Source organism: Ischnura elegans, chromosome 6, assembly GCF_921293095.1.
Source record: "Ischnura elegans chromosome 6, ioIscEleg1.1, whole genome shotgun sequence".
Classification (NCBI taxonomy): Eukaryota; Metazoa; Arthropoda; class Insecta; order Odonata; family Coenagrionidae; genus Ischnura; species Ischnura elegans.
In genome coordinates, this window is record NC_060251.1 from 81,185,618 (window position 1) to 81,203,971 (window position 18,354).

At 39.3% G+C, this 18,354-nt stretch overlaps 1 protein-coding gene across 3 annotated transcripts in view; it reads right to left on the minus strand.

The window, feature by feature from the left end:
* LOC124161063 (extensin) overlaps positions 1-18,354 on the minus strand; it is a 178,719-nt gene that overhangs the window by 87,592 nt on the left and 72,773 nt on the right. For all 3 annotated transcript variants that reach the window (XM_046537235.1, XM_046537237.1, XM_046537236.1), the window contains exon 2: positions 411-472. The gene's annotated coding sequence lies outside the window, so the exon portion shown is untranslated. The remainder of the gene's footprint in view (positions 1-410; positions 473-18,354) is intronic.

Sequence of the window (18,354 nt, forward strand, 5' to 3'; positions counted from 1 at the left end):
GAACTACGAGTGAACGCATTACCAAGTCGCAGACAACATTCCTATTTCCCGTCCAGAGACAGGCTAATCATCGTGTTAAAGATAAAATGGTTGTATTTACAAAATATTATAGATGTTGGAAGATTCTTCTAGTGGGATTTCTTCGGTAAAATTTCATTAAAGACAGATTGGCCTGGTATCCTTTGTGCTCAAGAAATTCACGACAGAATTGAATTACTGTGCTAACCAATAATAAAAACCTTTTTCTTCAGGGAAAATATGTTGGCATTTTTCAGTATTTACAACGAAGTTTTACCTTAAAATACAGCCTTTATGGTATTCTTTACTCAATAAAGGTCTGAACATGATAAAGTAAGTTTCTTTATGATTTCTGAAAATAATGAACACGCTATGAAATGAATGGTACTTACATAGAATATGATTAAGCCGTAAACCTCCCCCGCATCAATGTCTGCTCTTCCTCTTGCAATTCCTAAGGAGAGAAAAACGGATCACGGGTTAGCAAGAGATTTAATATCTAAACCATTTCAAATACGATACCAGGATTTCAACATGCAATTGGTCATTGAAACGACAGTCTGTGGTAATGTTTTACCTTATATGATCAAAATAATCATTTATATATCTAACTTAAAATATGCTACCTACTACATGGAAGAATTACGCGTATTTCGTGATATGTCCCTTCCAGTTGGTAATCGTAGCGAGGAAATTAATTCAAAATCATTCAATTTTCCTCGTGTAAATATCTTTCTCACCGTATTGTTCCAAGTCACGCCATTGTATTTGTTCTCTGTTAACCTGAGTATCAACTATTAATGTCATGTAAGAAAACCCTACAAACCTGTTAATTGTCCTCAGCTATATTTGTCAGCTGGAGGCCAGGATGGGTCCTCTACTTACGCTTAGTTTACCGGCGAAGTAGAAAATGATTGAATATACTATACACATCATTTTGATATTTTTCGAAGACCAGATTCTGGGCTGTTGGAGGCAAATTTTTTGCTATCGCCCTTAGAATTGAACATGCACCCTTTCTAATTTTTATTAGGACCCTTTCAAGAGGAATTTCAGATCATAACGATTGTTTAACGGACATTGGGATCATTCTCGGTTCCTCTCATTTGCCATTCCAAGTCTTCTTCGACAACTTTAGTGTCATAATAAACTTTGATTTGTCCAAGATTCAAGGGCATGGATTTCACTTCCGAGCCTTATTTGAGCAATGAAAATCATTTTATTGACACTCCCAATAAGGTGTGCATTTCGTTGAGCGCGCGACCGAAAACTCAGAACATAAAAGGGGTTCAAAAATTCATCTCAGGAACAGAGTCAAGACGAGCTATTCCAGGTGTCGATCGACTGTTTAAGTCATTTACATGATATGTAATGGTATGAAAGAAAATGTCGGTATTAGGGTGGTCTTAACATAATAATCATTAAAGTGTTCTACCGGATAAGGTAGGTTTCCATGGAGTACTTAAGAAGCCTGGAAGCTTCCATAGAGTACTGGGAGCCTTTCCTTCCTTTATGTACTTTCCACTTCAATTAACAGTAAGGGCTACTCCCTTTCATTCTATTTATCCTATTATGTTTCTTCCCCTCCTTCGTTTAACCAATATTCTACCCTCTGACACTGTTTTCAACATCCACACGCCCTTAAGTACTCGCTCCATCCATACCTTCTGTCTCCTACGAATCTTATCTAATAGCTGCCCCTCTCTTCATCCATCATATCCAGCACTTAATCGTTCCTCCTCCCATCCGTCCCCTTCACCCTCTACATTCTCCTCCAGACCCACAGCTCGAACGCCTCCAGTCTTCTCTCGTCCTCCTTCTTAAGGCCGCTATACACGGCGAATGATTTCATTCGCATGATCATTCAGCATGATCATGCGCATGATCATTCACCGTGTATAACGGAACAATTCGCGAATGAATCTTCATGCGTATGATCATTCAGTGAAAATTAGAACATGTTCTATTTTGCTCGCATGATCCTGTGAATGATGCATGATCATTCGCATGATCATTCACCGTGTACAGCGGCCTTTAAGCTTCCGTGTTTTTCCACCGTAAAGAAAAAAAGGGCCACTACATTTCCATCTAGCCGAAACGCACTTCGCTCAGGGTGACAACATCTTGGCACTGGTTGATAATCGTGTCGCCTACTGTGTATGACATTTTATGTATGCACTTATGACTCCTGCTGAAGTGAGCTTGGGCGTGGGAGTCGTGTGCAGGTTGCTCCGAGACGGGTGTTGCCCTCGAGGGGTGCAGTGCACCTGGTCGCACGGGATGCGGAAGGAGCGGGAGGTGGGTGCGGCCTCCCTTTCGCCAGTGCTTGTCGCTCGGGTGACATCGTGCTCACGACCCGCTACCCACGCACTCGTCACACCTCCAGCGATACGCTGTCTCCGTGAGGGGTAGTACTGTGCACAACCCATGAAGGGATGGTCCGAGAGATGAAGTATGCATATTCACATAATTCGTTGTCTCGGGCGTGGCTTTATTGAATCAACATGACATAATGAAATGCAAATAAAATGTACCATTCCAGATAAATTTAATGTCACAGGTTTCGACGAGGCACGGCATCATCTGGTAAATTTGAATCGAAAATACAGAATAAATGCCACAGAAAAATTCACTTAAAAAATATATTTATTTATTTAGCACCAAAATCAGCACAAAGAGCTTTGCATTGGGTAATATAATAAATAAAGTAAATATGATAAAAACAAGTAAGCATAAAATAAAATCATAAATAACAATGATGTTTAGCAAATGCAGTGCATACAAAAGGTGGGTATGAGAAAATAAAAAAAACTGCCAATGGTCTAAGGACTGTTGGGGTATTTCTTTGCATTTTTGAAACGGTCTAAGGACTGTTGGTTTTTTTAAATGGATTTGTGTGTAACCATTATTCTGTGTCTCCGATGCAAATGTATCAGATGATGACGTGCCACGTTAAAACCTAGGTCGTGTAGTAATAAATTTATGTGGAATTATAGTTTTTTTGCATTTAATTATGCATTTTCATGGAAGTTTCAAAATACGCTCTTATCATCGCATCGAGCAAATAAATTTATGCCGAAAAGCACTCGGCCGGAAATCAAGGGATCCGGGTTCGAATCCCGTCAAGACGAATGATTTTCTCTCTGTGGATATTCCGCACGTTTTGTGCATTGCAGGTGACTCCGTAAAGTTATCACCGTGGCTAGTCCCGGTATACTTTAAAAATATGCTTGATTACAAAAAGAAACAGGTGATTCATGCTAATTTATGCAAATGGCATTTGAAAATCCTCATTTTCAGGAAGATTTTTCATAGCAACATTTGCCTATGCACACGAATAATGTTAACCAATGCCAAAAAATTCGCTATTTTGTCAAAACATTGATGTAATATTTTTTATACCGTAAGGACCTTGATAACAATAAATTTAGTTTCGTCACCATACTATTTTTCTAGTTAATAGTGAATAAATTGCGGCAATCGAAGTCAAAGAAAGTTAGTTACATGAAAATGGCGCTAAGGTTGGTAGCAAAATACCTAGAAAAAGATTTATCATAGAAATTGAATTTTACTCACTCTCTGTAATCTTCTGTTACATTTTATTCATGAAGATCTGAATATTTAAAGACGGTAGCTTACGTTTTGAGCACTGCGTTGTGAAAAAAAGACCCTACATGCGTAATTATGCCCTCGGTGGCCATGAAAAATTGCACATGTAGCCAGCAGACATGATAATGTTTCGACTATGCCTATTGCCTAACCTTCCTAATTGATGAATTTAACATCGGTTTTGGGTGCGGCTCCATTGGATATCAGTAGCCACTCTGCCGCAGCATACAATCCAGCCTGCTTCTCCTCGTTCCTCCGCCTTTGAATTCAGTCCCTCCGTCGCCTTCCACGTCTCCCAGTGGGTGCACGGACATTCTCCAGAAGACACTCCGGACTGCGGCTTCCATATTAGGAGCGCCCGGTGGATTTGCGGTGGCTCCACGCGTCCTCGACCTAACTTTCTCTCGCATCGAAGTGGGGTGGGCAGTGGGGGGGAGGTCAGGACCAAAGAGGGGAAGGGATGCAGTGTGTACGGAGAGAATCAATGGCGTGACAGGGAGAGGGAATTGGTGAAGTGTAAATCAAACTCATAAAAGATTCAGCATTGATGATTACTATTCAACCTGTTGTTAATGGAATTCTACCAGTTGAAGTAGGCGTGAATTAGGGTGGGCCGAAAGAAACTCATTTTTTTACCTCGAAGTTGCAATAGCGTGGAAAAGTAGCGAATTGTAGGAACAAAGCAAAAAAATTTTATCAAAATATGTGGACATCTTCCGGTCGCGCATGAGCCCTAAAGTTTGAAAAAATATGCAAAAAATTCATTTTTGCGGTTATAAGTATTTTTAATTTTTGAACTAGATGCATTCGTAATGTAAAAGTTTGTGTCAACTTCAAACAGAGACTTAAAACATTGTGTTTTAATTTGATTTTGATTAGTTGATATCTTTCTAATCTTACCAATGGAGCCTAAAATTTGTATACTATACATGTAGTATTCTGAAAATATCCCCGGCCTGTCTCCTCTCATATACTGGACTTTGCTTTACAATTTTACGTCCTATTTTCTACCTCTTCATCGCCCGCTTACCTAAAATCATCCCGGCTAACACGGTTTTTAGCATTACCTTCCCGTTTTGAACACGGTCATCAAGAATTCTCTATTCTATTTTACTTGATTACTAGAGTTTCCATTAACAGTATTTACGTAGCATCAATTATACTCGTACTTGAACAATAACCTGCCTGGAATATTTGTAACAATTCATCAATGTCCATGGGCCGATCAGGTGCATCAAGATTAGCTTTGCGACTTTTTACTTTAAAATGACTTTTATTTGCTAATTTTATCTGGAGTCAATTATTGACATACTACCTGCATGTCATTAAATGACCGACCCTTTTCCATGCAAACCTACCTTAATCGGTAGAATACTCTAATAATAGTGACTCCATGCCGGCAACAGTACGAATGTAGGAAAATTTGGGATTCGGAAAGATAGATTAGAGTGCAAAATCCGAATACTAATTAAGTTGGAAAAAATGAATATCTCCGAACATGGTTTTCCTTTTGACTTGACAATCGTCTACGGAGGGAATAAATCATGGTGACCCGCCAAAGGGCTCAACTGAGATTGGCAGGTTAATATCTGTTCTCCACTTCGAAGATGATTGCCAAGTCAATTTCAAAACTAGGAGCAAAGATATTTATTTTTTCCAACTTGAATATGTACTTGGATTTTCTTGTCTTCAGACACTTTCAATTAAGCCAATAAGCTTTTCAACTTAAATTATGCAAAAGTGGCAATGCTGGCAGTCTAGTGGAAAGAATAGCGGTGTCACCATTCTGCCATTCCTCACTGGTAGGAGAGCATTTTTTCTCTATTGTCTGATCTAAGGAATAGGGAAGCATTTTAATGCTATGAGGATAGAGATTGACGACGCCAAATGATTGGGAACTAGTCAGGAAAATGGAAAATAATCTCACCCTCTCCTATTTTTCTATTTTGTATATTACCGCCGGTCGTTCACCTAGGTATTCAGCAGAGCGTCTGTCAAGAATACGGGAGGCACTCGGGACCTTACAAGGCGATTGGAAGTGGCAAGACATTGAGCAACCTTTACTGAATCAAGTGGTGGGAGCAATCATCCGGTATACTTGAGCAAAAGACACAAAAATATAACAAAGATCATAAAAAAACGACGCCTACATGAGAAATTCAAATCCATTTACATCGCCATGATTATTACCCCTCCTTTAACCATGAGCTTCTCAAGGATGAATATTTAGTGCGTCAGATTTTCTCACGATTCGTGCATACCAGTCATTCACTCCAGTGGTCATTAGTACGTCATTGGACGTCATAAATGCGAAAGGCTCTCGAAATAAATATCCATTAAGAAATACGAATTTCATGGTAGTTTCAGCTCCAATCGTACTCGTGTTTATCTTAATTTCATGCGAAAAAGTTTTCCAAAGCATCATAAAGAAGTAAGTATGCGTGATGGAGTTTTTCCATTCAAAACGCTGGAGGTGCTGAGAATATTTTAGGACATCTCGGCTCCAGCGACAAAGGGGAGAAATGGTGTTTGCAGACGAAACGCTACGCGAAGTGCCAGTGTATGGTAACATCCCGTGGGTAGGTTATTATCTACTTTCGAATTGGATATCGTATTCGTCAAAAATACATCGGAAGCTTGTTCCTTTTTTAGAAATTAATAGCTTTGAAGTGTCAATATTCGACAAATTCGCAGAAAACATTGACTTATACGTAATCATTCAATTCAAGACATTCCACATCGAATTAGATAAGGCCAAAAACTAATGTCTGGTCAAAAATCTTATCTACAGACGCTCAATTGGTGGTAGTGGCGTTGAGGTTATAACGCAACGCTTGTGTATAAAGGTTCCAGGATTACTTGTGGGTGTATTATTTTCGTTTTCGCCGTAAAAATCTTCACAGTTCAACTCCCTTGTGACCAAAACGCGGCGAATCGTAGGCGGACCAGGTCAATGAATGCGTAGTATGTAGTATATGTGAGAGCATGGGATGAAAGGGCACTGTACAGCAACATTCAAATTGTGAGTTAGCCGTATCATGAGACTCAATATCTGCTGAGGAAACACAAAGAGGGAAAATTTGTTTAAAATCCCCCTAGTACCAGGAGATAGTTCCGTAGCTTGGGAGGAAACCTCAAGGCACAGCCTAATAGGTACTCATCGTCAGATTTAATTGTGCTGCAAACTCATATTGAGACACAAATCAAGCTATCCCTGTTCTAACAGCGGAATGTTGAGTGCCTAAGTGCTTGTATTGTAATTAGTTCCTCCATCTGATCATTTAGCGAACAAAAAAGCAATATTTGGCTATCGTCACGTAAAGCACTGGTCATAGGTGCCATGATACTTTGGCTTAGGAACCCCGAAGCTGCGCCTCAGCTGCCGGCAGGAAGCGCGGGTGATAGTTATGGCCATACCAAGAGACAAGTGCTTGGAGCGAGTCAAGAAGATGTATGCGAAGACTAATGCATACGTATTATGATGACTAATTTCTGTAGGTTTTCCACAGAAAGGATGTGAGATCAACTTTTTCGAGGAAGCAACTCGTCTCTCCAGGGTATTCGCTCCTGTTATCTCCCACGCCAACCAACCTGCCTCTTCTTCTCCCTGCGCCTCGAGTTCTTCCTTCGCCTTCGTCCGCCTACACAGTCAACTCCTCACACTCCACGCCATTCCTTACTTGTCACACTTTTTCACGCTCCCCCGGAGCACGACCCGCCGTGGGCGAACCCGATCCCAAACAAGGTTGGCCATTTCCCGAGTCGACGCCGCCGCGCCGTGCCGCAGACGGACAGACGACCGCGGCGGAGAGGTGAGAGTGGGATCGCGGTCACCAAAAGCCATTTCGTCGGCATCCCATCACTCTGCCAGCCACCGCCAGTCATGATGACAAAAAAACATTAAAGTCCAGCTAAATTTTTATTACCGTAAGATCTTGGTACATCAGGTTAAATTTGGCCCACACACTAAATAGATATTTAATATTTTCAAACATTTTTTTCAGTCATTACATCGTAATAGCGAATACTGTTACCAATAGGCGGCAGAGGTAACTAAAGATTCCTACAGTTTTATATGGTTCCAAAGTATGGAAGTTAAATGCGATGTGGAACTGCCTTCTTGGGGTAACAACATTGGCCCATCATTAGAAACAAGCTTCACAGCCATGAAATGTCATGCTTAGGACAAAGTAACCCCAGGTTGTGGGATCATTGGCCCAAAATAAAAAGCAATTACGAGGAAATTTCTGTGCTAATGTTGCATCTGAAATTCATGTAACACAAAGTCAGAAACCCAAAAAGTAATGTGAAAAATATTTAACATCACATAGCCTCTACTTTTCTGCTTTAAACACATTTTTTGTACATACAAGTAGTGAAGTTGGCCAAAGTATGTGCCATCTTATGGCACTTTTATCGACGCAGCCAGTTATTAAAATATTATTGCCATTATTCTGGTCACGCATCTCCTCAAGCTATCGCCTGAAAGCATACATTTGGCTGCATGTATACTGAATATTAATCTAAATTGTTCGTTATAAATCCATTGGTATTCAGGGAGTTATTTGTCCATAGCTTGGGTAATGTCCGAATTGAGCTTATACACTGTAACTAGGTTAAACATATAGCTGTATGGTTTAGTTCAAGCGATATCTCAAACACCGAATAACTTTCCCATTGAAGGTATTCACAACATATTGTCTGTTTTTTTCAAGCACAATATTATTGTAATTTACGAAAGACATCAACTCAAAATATGTCACTCAACAGACCATCCCCTAATCCACATGCCCATTCCCAGACTTTCACTTACTAAACGTTATTTTTTCTTTCGCACCGCTTCTCTATTGATCTTGCTCCCCCTTCCACCAATTGACCCCTTTGTACTTCTTTTGAAATCCTTGATAAGCCTTTTCCTCCCCAATCAGGCACCTAACTAGCTTTTTACTGCCGATTCTGGTTGTCTTTTTTTGTAAATTTTGATTCTTGTTTCTTCCAGTTATATTGTTTGATTGTCCACAAATTTATGTATTTTTACCTGCCACTATAAAATGGCAACCCTGCTGTGTGTGATTATCTATCTTTAATATAAAAATAAATTTAAAAAATTGCGTTAACTCTCACCGCAGTGTTTGAGTTAGTCAATTGCGGGTAATGGCTATCGATTGAGTCATTGAGTATTTGTCAAGTTAGAGTATTTACCAGTTAATTTCCAATTCCCCCTCTTCGTCTCCAAATGGTATGCGACAATTTTGGAACACCGGTCATTGGCAATTCGGCCCCAATTGCTCTCGCTACAAACAGTGTTACCGGTAATAAGTTTTTCAGTTGAAAATTAGAAATTTTTTCAATGCTTTGCATCCAAATTTTTCCGTAGTCAATGAATCCGGGGAAATGAGATGAAAGATAGGCAATGACTGACGAGAGTTATCGTCACAGCCTCCAATGGGGTTCTTTGGAACTCAGCCTAGCTATGCTGCGTCATCGCGGCTTTCTGTGGGCGCAATGGCTGGCGCGAATAACTCGAATACCTCCTGAGGATTCCGCATTAGGGATTTGTTTGCGATGGAGATGTCTCCTCGTGTTACGCACGAATGAATGAACTGGTATTCCGAGATGGAAGGCCTGAGAAACGAATTTTGCTGAGTCAGCATTCCGACAAAGAAAACACTAATGACAGTATGCGAAAATTATAATTGACGATCCATTCTTTGATGATAAGATTTTTTGCTTGAGGAAAGTAAATCTAATTCAGGAGAAAAGAAGTGTTAGATTTTGATCCATATTAACTATTACTTACAGTGAAAACTACCTTTGCAAACACCTTTTTCTCAGTAGACTAATTCCTTATCATTCCATAATTTAATTTATACGAGTTATGATAGACAAAGATGCCTTACTGCCCACTTTAATTATTTCACAGCTGTGGAACACGTGTTTCGATTGGCTTGCAATCTTCATCAGGTACTCTGTCCGTACTGTAGGTGTCTTTTTTATCAACTGATATGCTGTACTACGATCTCTCTCTCCAGGAAAAGTTGACTTTATGCGAATTTTTCTTTACATGCTAATAACATAATTATTTTGCTTATATTTCCATTTACTTTTTTAACGAAAAATATTGAATTTTTAGCGATGCAAAAAAATGAAGGTTGCTTCAGCATAGATTTCACTTCGAGGGAACTCAGCTTTTGCGGATAAATTTTTCTACAACTGATGTAATTATGCCGTTCTCAAAAGTGTGACTTCATGGTCTCGACTTAACACTATGAATTCAATTCATTTATTATCGAGGGACTTTCTAGCCGATGACATATTTCACAATAACACTTCAATTGAGGAAAATCAATTAATAAAGGTACAAAAAAAACCACGATAACAAGGCTCAATTAGGGTAAATACAAAGAAAAAAGGAAAAATAACAAAGAATAAAAGAAAAAAATACATGTACATATACTTATACAAGCAAATACCCGGGAGTCCATCCGTACAAAATGTCCACACATATGAAATACATTGTAAACAATCCCTCTATTCAAATAACATGTTCAAGGATAACAGAAAAACGCATTCATGTGGTATTGCAAAGTATTTTTCTGCAACTAATTCAATTTACTTGTTAGTTGAAATCAATAACTTTGCTTTATCTTTGGGTCACTGCAGTTTCCCCGTTTGGCGGGAGAGACAAACATGAAGGTCGAAGTAAATAAACGTGGGGGGTTGAATAGTGCGGAATAACTGTACCTACCGCCATCCCCGTCTTCCCGTCAGCCACCTCTCTCTCTCTCCCTTTCTTTTCCTCTCCTCCCCCATCCCCAGTTAACAGGTTGCGGTTTCGTACCCCGGTGAGTGCACCTACTTATATGGGGCGCGGAGGATTCCAGCGTAATACCCCGTCATTCCGGCCACAGATTCTCGGCCCCGCGAATCCCACTGGGCCACCTGTCAAGTTTGACCTCGCCTCATCGGAAAGAAATTCCACTTCTGCTCGAAGCGTGATATTGCAACCAAATCGGCGAATTTCTGAGAGTCCGTCCGATTCTGTCTAAAGCCTAAATAAAAAAGAGTCGCGAGTATATGATCAAAACGTGCTAAATCTCGACTTTTCATCCTTATTTCTGAAAGGTTTCTGCGTCATTATTAGATAACCTTTAATGTTAAAAATGTTAATCAGAAAATGTAAAATGAATTAATTAATTTCTGCAATCGATGGATTATTAATGTAATAAATTCTCAATTCGGCACTTTAAGCAATTTAAGACAACTGAAGTGCATTATTGTTCACCAATATTTTTTTTGGGAAACAGCGCTGACATGCTAATAACTCTGAAAATGGCCTTTGTGTGAGAGACGCATTTTTTTATTTTATTTATGCTGCTAAACGCTAAGTACCTTTTTATTTTTACCTAGTCATCTATTTTATGGACTACCTACCTTATATTGGTTTTACAACTACAGTTTACGCTGGTTTTATTTATACACTTATTTCGGTTTTCATGTGCTGACATAATTTCGGTTTTTATCACATCATTTACATTCTAATTTAATCAAATTTTTTCTACGCGCACAAAAACATCGACATATGAACATGTAGGTAAACATTTAGCAAATTACGGGTATTTCATACATTTTTCCAAAAAATTTCCATTTTTCCTCTATCGTCCAATGTACTTAAATTAACTAAAGCCCAATGTGCCAACCACAGATGAAACACGCTAGCCTATAGAAGGAAAATATGAAATGTTAATTAAAATTGAATTTACCCTCTCCTTTTCCCGTTTAGCATTCATAATACTACTGATGCAACTGTACCTTTTTGGACTGATAATTAGTTACTGTGTCCGAATATGCCTGACGTCAATCAAAGTAATCCATCGATAAAAAGGTTCCACCGAGAAATGCAGCAGGAAAGATGTGCTAGTTTGTGTTTTCTTTTCATAGTAACGCTGAAGTTGATTGAATTAGTGCATTATAATTTAATTATCTCATCCTTTTATACGTTTCATCATTATCGTCGGATGAAATTATTGCTTAAATATTAAAGAAGTAAAATAAAGGATAATTCTATCGAAATTGCTCGCTTTTGATACTGAAAATATTTCATACAAAGCTCACCCTAAGAGATATAGCAACAATTCTTTTTTAAGGAAACGTTGAAAAATTTAAAGTGCTTTTAAAGTTGTCAAATACACCCACAGTGAGAAACAATTGAGTTCGTTCTAGTATGTGATCGCATACATTAACAATTCTCCGTGACGACGGAAGAAAACGATGCGAGACAAATAATGGTAAACTACAATTTATTCTCTTATACGACGCGAAATGAAGGAGCCATGTAATGGAAACAGTGGCATTCGGTCGTAAATCAATTTTGATTGAAAATTGTTTTAATTTGATTTCCGAAGTAACGGTAGGCGTCATCGCTCCCGAATTTTCTTCGTAAGTAATTACCCAGGAAAATTGAGTTCATGATTTGTGTTTGTTTGATTTGTACATTAAAGATAAACGCTTCACTACCCCTGCTCTCATTGTTTTGCAACGCGGCCTTCGAAAGGAAGATGTTGAGATAGAACTTGGCACGGCTTAGCGGAGAAGGACTCAATGCCGTTCTATCTCCTGGCTTTGTTCAGTCCATCTATTAGTTGTTCGCCACCGAATCCCCTCCTCGGGTACTCTTGGAATATCACCCAGGTGTTTTGCTCATGTCACTCCAGCTATTCCCGTTGTACGCGAAATGATGTCAATGTCTTGTCAGGCTTTATGATGCTACGCGTCTGAGAGGCGAAAGCAGGACCTTTCTATTGTTCATTTCTGGCACGTATTCGTAAGTTTCGATGTCGTAAAAAAGGATCGCTACGAATCGTGCGACGAACTGCGAATTCCAATTAACATCGATGGATACACAGAACGATTGTACGTGTAGATTAATATCAGACTCTTCTGTTTCATTCCTTTTGTGAGCGTCTTAAAACACAATATTACCTGTTTCCAGGCTCGAACTGACTTAGTAAAGGCCGTGTTAAAGGTGAAGGATAGTGGGATGAATTTCTTTTCATCGGATAGAAAGATACTGATCACGGATACGGATCTCAGTTCAGGTGTGTTCTTCCGCTGTTTACTGTGATAGGCACTATAAAATGAGCTGATCATTTCAATTTAAAAAAACGCAAAAGTAATTCATCATGTTGTACTTGAGTTTTTTTTATTCATGTAGCAATCAATGTTAGTCCTGTTCACAAAAAAATTATTTCCAAAATTAATAAAATGAGAAGAATCAAACGCGATGGCGAGTAATTGTTGATTTTAATTTCGAGCGGGAACGAAACTAAACCAAGGCCTCGTATTTTCGTTTCCCTCCGAGTCGAAACGAAACATTTTCGTTTCGTTTCACTAGCTATCCATGGTTTGAAGTTTTTACAAGATGTAAACAGTTAATATCAGAGATGATATTACGATTGAGTCAGGTTTACATGGAGGACGACCCGCCAATTTTATTCTTCGACCCCGTCTGGCCCCGTTTCGGCTTTGTAATTCCATCTTCAGCTAGGCGGAAGTCATATTAAACTCCATTATAAAATACTTCCATCCTCAGTTGTGCATGAAATTTTACTGCCTTTATTCCATTAATCAATCGAGTTTTTCTCTACCTAAAACTACCCTTACCCCACTCCCTTCGCCTCATTACGATTGTAGCATATCCTAGCCCCTTAGAGCACTCTTTTTCACACACAATTTACTCACTATTCTAGTAATTTCGTTTCTTCACTCATCTAGTCGAGCACTTTCGTGAGGAATATTTAATTTTCAGTCAATCAATAAAATTAATTTAATCGTCAATCATTGTTTCCATGATATCCGTGTAACCCCTAAATCTGCCAGTAGGCATTTTTTTCTCGTTGGACATCGTTATGAGTCCTATCCTTTGAAATATCATCCATAAAACGCATTCTCCGTCTGTTATCTTTTCTACCACCATATGCCTAGCTCCGTTCTTTCTTTAATTTAGCTCCCCCTTATTATCATTAGGAAGGCTATTGGCAGTGTGTTTGAAATTCCTTGGTTCGTGGTATTCCACGAAAAAGGTTCCATGATTAAATTTGAATGAAGTTGCCTCATACTATGAATTTAATTGAAAATTTTATTTTCGAATTTCAAAGTTTTCGCGAGTGAGAGAGACTATTCTTTCGGCAATCTTAGAAAGATGAGCAGCGCTGCTCGTCCTTCTCAGGCATCTAAAAGCCGATTTTCTCGCTTCGATGGTCATCGTCACCTGGTTCCGTTTGCATCCCCACACGTTCTGCTCTTCACGGGTGAGAGACAGCGAAAGTTTATGCGGACCATTAGTGACCTTCGAGCCCATGCGAATGCCAAGAGCGCTTTCGAGGAATTCGGCTGTGTCCTTAATGTTTAAGTGTTCGGTAATAAAGTCTAAGCAGACTCAGCCACGTCCTCCATTTGAGTCTTTAATTGAGCTAAGAAGCTCTTCGAAACTTCCGTCTGAGGCGCTAAGAGAATATTTAGCGACCTGAGGCTCATAATAGAATGCTCGCTATCATTTTTTTAATGTATACCATACCAGCGAAAAGAGCACAATAATGGCCTTTACATCGGGGTTTAAAAGCTACAATTACAAGAAAACAATTAATCTAACGCGAACAGCCATGCTCTGGTTGAGGGTAATCTAACCAGCGGGGACTCGATCCCGCGACCTTGGGTATGGCATGCGAGGACTTAGCCCACCAGCACTGAGGCTGGAAAATATTATTAGTGACTAATTGCAATTGGACTAATGGGCTTCTTCAAATGATTCTAATGGCAATACACATGTTGTATGCTCTAACTTATCAAACGGTCAGTGCTTTCGCGTTAAAACTTTGTCCCTAAGAGTAACGAGTAACCTTCGTACAGAGTGCAATTTTAGGGAGCAAAATAAACCTATTAAAATTTCAGAATACGAGGGAAAAAAGTAACTTCACAGAAATCAACGCTTTCAATACTAATTCGAAAACAGTTGTGGTTTTTTTCAAGTGCTGATCAGAAACAGACAGATATGGAGGTTAAAATGTCCTTCTTTATAACAAACGATCTTTTCAATCACAACCATGGGAACATTACGAGTAGTAATCACAACACGAAACTAAAAGCATCAACTTGTTGACCAACGCAGTCGTTAATTTATGGTGCTGTTTTCCATTCCGAGTACAAAAACTATGAAATAACAGCGCTGACATAATAATGTTGATCATAACAATCATAATGCCTAAAAGGCTACGGCAAACTCTATACATCGGATAGTCTAACCTTAATTATTAGAAATATCACTGAACCGTCATTGTTACTGTACTCTCAACTACCCAAGCAAACCTTTCTGTTGACTTTCTGAGTGATAAGTGATTGTTCAAAAGTCATTTGAATGAAACCACCTAAAATTGAAGCTTGTAAACGCATTCGGTGAAGATCGGCAACTACATATTCAGAATGCATCTATATTAGAACTCAGGTTGCGTGAGGTCACGTGGGTGGAAGGTAAACTCTACGGCCAATACTACTGTTCTCCCGTGGCATAGGAAGACGTTGAGGCGTCTGCATGGCTATCTCGCTTCAGTGGGCGTATTCCTGGCACACAGCTGAAAGGATGGCCAGCTTGTGCGATGCTATGATGGCATGTGGGACGGTCCAGTGACGTCAGGTGTTACGGAAGCCGGAGAATGTAGGCGTACACTTAGGCGTAGCCCGGTGGACCTTCTGTCTGCTCGCTAGTTTGTCTCGCAGACATGGGCCGGTAGGGAGACCTTTCCTACGTCATATGCGAGAAAAAGGGTTCTCTCTTCGACGGTCGAAAATTAAACGGGCGTGGGCGACTCCAGACTTGCGAAAATAAACACTGGATATGGTTGGAAGAGGGTGCTGAATGTGACGGGTCGACTCTCAACTGTTCCCGACCTCTTGCAGATGTCGCCCCCAGAGTAAATATAAACACAGCTGATCTAGGTGGCTGCGCAGTAGCCAAAGCTGAAGATAACATTAAAACCCTTAGTTTCAGTTTTACTGTCAGAGGTTATAAAATCAATAGTTATGAATAGTGAATATTATTATTAACGTATTCAACCGATTCATGTAGATTTCATGGAGTACTTAAGAGGTAAGAAGCATTCTGGCAGTCTCAAAGTCCTTCGTGTACTTCAAAATAAGATATACTCCCTTTTATTCTATTTAAAAATCCTATTCTCTTTCTTTCTCGCACTCATTTAGATAAAAAATTAAACTATTTTATTCCACACATAACTTATTTTAAAAACTCCACCGGTTTTGACCTTTTCAGGCCCTTATAAAGAGGTTATCAAGAGTTTTTTCGTTATAAATACTGTGTGGAATACAAAAAAAGTTTACTTTGTAATCTATCATGTCACAATTCCACAAAGTGAACTTGTAAACCAATGATTTCAAGCGTAACTAACAATAAGTTTGTTTTAACAATGTGTGAAGACTGGGAAAATGTAAATGACATCTACAAGAGAAGACATATCTGAAAGTTGATGCTCGCATGTAGTTCCCTCCTCCGACAAAGAACCAGTACTAATATTTTTTGCCTGCATACTTGTCCAGACGCTTCGCCTGCGCTCAACGATGCTCATTTCATCCCACAATCCCTTTTGATCCCACGCGATCGGCCCACGTCGAGTAATTCATTCTTCTCCTCCTCAACCCGGGAACGAACGAACGGCCCGTGACTTGGTTTGTCGCGTCCGAGGACGCGTTGGTTGGGACTTACAAGCTGAAAGCATCGGGCTAACAACGCCTTAGGTCACCGGTCGTCAATCTTCCCACTGTTGTGTTTTCTTCGCCCTTTGCCTTGTTAGAGGTCATTAAGCTACCCTCAGAAAGCGCGAGGGTGGAAGAACCATTCTGTCGTAGACTATCGTTTAGTTGTGGAGGTCTAATATTAGACGCGCTTTGATATGATGCGTGAATTGTTATTTTTTATATTTTCCTCTTGTGCCAACGTCATCATTTCGGTTTATTTCAGTCCGAATCAATATGGCATGCTGGGTGTTGTGTTTTATAGAAATTCAAAAATTTATTACGAAGATCGGGTTGGTGTGGTGGCTATCGTGTTAGCTTCCCAACCAAAAGGTTCGGGTTCAAATACCGGCGGCGACAGCGAATTTTTAGAGATTGCTTGATGTGTGAAGGACATTTCAAGCGCAACACTCCGTCCGTCGGATGGGACGTTAAGGCGTTGTCCCCTTTACGCCTTTCGTTAAGAGCAGGGTAATGCTGACGCCGGGTTTCTCTCCACCCTTCCTTCCATAATCTTTCATCATGGCGCAAGTGACCTCAGCTGTTCATCACCAAAATACCATACCATACCTCATTACTTTAAATGTATCGCTGGTGAGGATAGAATTTTGTCAAGCTCATATTTGAAACAGCCTTCTATTTTCAGAATAGGTTCAAATAGAATGCAATTGAATAAATAGCTTCATCGCAACATGAATGGAAATTTTGTTATCATGAACCTGCCATGAGTCATGCATGAGTCTGTACGCTATATTTGCTAAGGTTTTGTTTTTCCGTTGAAACAGGTTTTACGATTATACTTAGTGTTTTTCATTCATTAACTCTGATTTCACGGAAACCTACAGAAAAGTCGTTGCATGAATAAATAATAGTGCGTTACAAGAAAAGAGTTGAGTCGTGGAGCAGAGAAAAAAGGTATGGAATAAAAATTCTTAAACTGTGATGTGGTGGGAGTAATTTGAAGCTTGATGGTTCGTGCGTAGAGATCAGCTGCTTCAAAAAAAGAGTTGAAGAACATTGGAAATGTCTATCCTCGTAAACGTATAATAGGTCTGCTTTCAAACGGTTTTCATGGGGCTATGGTTGGGTCATTTTTTATAGCCATTATTTGACCCGGCTCTTTCCAGCGTATGGTTCAAGGCATCTTAAAGCGATGGACCGAATCATAGCAAGCATAATGATAAATTCTATTTTTTGCACGATCGATGTATATTCCTCTCGACTTTCCGAAGATACCATATATTTTCGCTGCATGCAAAATTTAATGAATGGCTAAGTTTCTTCTGCATAAATTACAGGGTGGCAGTAGCATTGTACACTGTTCACAATGGTTTTCTGCCCGGCTGCGTTCAATGAATACACCTCTATACGCTTGTATCGTCAAATATGGTGTTATAATTCCAAATGGTGCGAATAATTTCTCGGTTTTTTTTACAAGTAATAAAAGGAAGGATTTACTCTCCTGGCATTTCTGAAAAGGATATTCGGCTTTCTGCTCACTAATTGATCTTTCTTTCCAAAATGACGCAAATATATAGCTCCAGTCGATGTAGAAACGTATAATTTTTTAATATCATGGAGTAATTCATGAGTAAACTTAGTAATTTTCGATTCGCATTGAAAGTAGCTTGCAATTTAGTGGGTCATTGAATTTATCTTGCGTGACTCCTTGAGATATAAAGAAGAGGCAACCAACTTAATTTCTTCAATAACCATGGTAATTAATACCACATTTTTTAAAGACATACCTACCTTCATTCCATAAACCAAAATTTACAGCGAATATTCCGTGATTTCAGTATTTCAGGAAAATAGTTACCTGCAAAAAAGATATCAATGATGAGTAAAAAAATAATATTGAGACTGATGGCATTTTATATTTTTTTAACAATAATTATCATATATTTTTATGCTCAAACAAACTGT